Below are 3,054 nucleotides of genomic sequence, written 5' to 3' on the forward strand. Positions count from 1 at the left end.
CTCAGGCTCTGCCACTCTGTCCTGTCATGGCGCTTTAGTTTAGTTCATGAGCTCATTTGCCACCGTTTCTGGATTGCCTGCTTTGTGAGTATCATATGAACCCCCAACTGTAAGACATTCCAGCCAGAGACCACCTGCTTACTCCCCACTTTCGCACCCACAGTGGTAGCTCTTCAGAGCAGGGAATTGGTGGTTTCTTCTCTGTGCTCTAAATCTCAGCACTTGTGCTGCTTGCAAGATGCTAGCTATTCTTATAGCAGACTAATACCGATACCAAAAACTATAACAAAATAAGCTCTTGGAGATATTTAAGGAAGTATTTGGAAGTTTTTTTTTTTTTAGTCTGGATCTCATATTCTGTAACTTTCTTTGCTTTTTTGCTCAATGTACCTCCCAAGATTTATTTATATGGACAGTATAAAAAGGTTGGGGTTTTTTTGTAAGTTTCCAAGAATGGTAGAAAATATTGTTCCTCACACATTCTTTGAATTAGTCTGAACCAATTCTTTTTATATCATAGAGAAAAGCCATGCTACAAATTTAAATCCACAGGCATGTCACGGTAAACAAGAGGTTCTACATTAGTACGAGTTTGTTCAACATCCTCCATCCCCCACCCTCCAAAAGAAGCCACACTAGTAAAAAGTTACTTTTGTTTTTTTTCTCTGAGTTTCTCTAGACTGTAGGAAAATATCCAAATTCCACCCCCTCCTCCCCCCCTTAATCAACCATGGCCATAACTGCAATGACCTTGAGTGGGGCCTAGGGAAAAAAGCCCAAAGGCAACCACTAACATTTTCAAAAAGTTAGTATATTAATTTGGAAAAAGAACTTTGGGATAAAAACTTTTTTGTTTTTCCATGATCCTATTGCTTTCTCACAGGGAGTCGTGCTGAGGAGTCATGTAAACCTTGTTCCTTAACCTTGACTTTGGCAAAAAAAGAAAGAACTGATAAGAAGGTTATGGCATTAAATCCTAGCAAGTGCAAATAGTTCATATCTAGTTCAGGGAAATTGAAATTCTAACAGCAAGCCAATCCAAGTTTTCGAACTGGAAGGAACACAACGAAGATGTTTCCTGGGCTTGAGCCTGGGCTTCATGTGGAACTGAGGCGGTCTGGCCAGGAGAGCCAGACTTGCCCAAAGCAAAGCAGCACGCAGGGCTCTGAGGCATGGCAAGAGGCCCTTCAAGAAGGGCCTGACCCTTTGAAGAACCATCCACTGCGAGAGAAGAAAGGTCACCGTACAAGGGTACTTCAAAAAGTTCACGGAAAACATCACATTATCCTTTAATTCTATTTTTCCACTAATGTTTTGAAGTATCCTCGTACAACCCTGTCAGGAAGGTGGACAAGGGTGGACTGGACACCCAAAATTATTCCCAAGAAATTCTCATTACAATTTCACCTCCCTCTCTTCTTTTTTTGACTCCTTTACTCCATCCTCTGGCATCTAGAGAACTTGGGAGAAAATAGTATCCTAAAAGATTAAAAAAGTCTTCTCTCTTTAAATAATGCCACCTGGAGGAGCTTTTTAAAAATATAAAACCGGCCCATACCAGCCAGCTGCCAAATATATATATATATATGGGTGTGTATGTTTATATATTTATACACACACCCATATATATATATATATATATACCAAAATCTGCGATCAGATCATTTTAACCCTCTTATAGCACATTCATATGCACACCTGCCTGGCTCCGGGAACAAAAATATGACACAAGCACTGAATTTAACAACACAGGTGTAGACATAAAGGAAAATACACATTAAAATATTTTAGGCAAAGGCACAGATGAATAAAGTCGGATGTTGAGAGCATTGCCAGGACAGTGTCAGCTGTGTTCCTCAGCCAGACACAGCACAATATATTGCAAAACATCAGAATGACAACTGAAAGCAAGGACACAGGACACAGATCCGAACAGGTTAGGCTCACTTTCAGTCTTCCAGAAAATGGGATTTTCAGTGTTTATATCTCCCAGAATAGCATAATTGTTACATGATATTTGATGACAGCTCAGGGAAACGCAGCCACCAACTACAGACTAAATTACTAACTAGTTCCTTCTGGTTGCTACTTATGCTAGGTGAAAGGTTACTTTTGTGTCTATCCAATTTCATCTCTTGAGATTACAAAAACAATAAAATTAGCCTGCTTGGCCCTACAACCCCAAATTGATTTAAAGTCTATTTGTTAATCCTGCATGTTTTTGATTGGCTTCAGCAAGAATGATTAAAAATACATATAATCTTGTGGGTTATATTTTGGTGAAAGATCAAAGTTGATACTATAATAAAATGTTACGGCCAAACAATGACTTGAAAATATACATGTCCCATATATTGAAATAATTTTTTAGTGCATATGGGTATCATATGAACCATATAATTCAAGCATATTTTCACCACTTTGGAATTTTCAACTCCAACATTTAGGCGTGAATATATTACCTTGGCACAGTAACATAACTGTAGGTAAATGTGCTCAGTTGTTGACATTTAAAGACCTAAGAAATTTTAGTAACTTCACCCGGCCTTGGATATAAATGATGAACAATTTATGTTATACAAAGACACTCAGTTCCTATAGGTACAGATCAATTGTATATTAAACATCCAAATCTTATTTCTAAATCAGTATCTTCTAAAAACATTTTAAATTAAATACATTCCACATACACTCTGCACTTTGAATTTTATGTCCCTGGTTGGTCAGCAGAACGGTCAGACTTAAAGATAAAGGTATCTGGTTATTTATATATTCCATTACTGCATCTATTTTTTCCATCTGCTCATAAAGCTCCAGGCTTGCCTTGTAACTGAGAACCGTAACTGTAGAGACCATAAATAACTTTTTTCAAAGCACACTTGTTTTAGACTAGAAATAATGATTACTCATTTCAGGTGATCACGAATATCGGGGATTAAAAACACAATCACCTGAATTCTGATCATTCATTATATTGGAAAGAAGCAACTATAGCCACATTGTTCATTTGATTAACAAAAAGCTTATGCTTAAATTGGAGTCATTTACCATAGT

This window comes from Galeopterus variegatus, unplaced genomic scaffold, assembly GCF_000696425.1.
Source record: "Galeopterus variegatus unplaced genomic scaffold, G_variegatus-3.0.2 Scaffold1845, whole genome shotgun sequence".
Classification (NCBI taxonomy): Eukaryota; Metazoa; Chordata; class Mammalia; order Dermoptera; family Cynocephalidae; genus Galeopterus; species Galeopterus variegatus.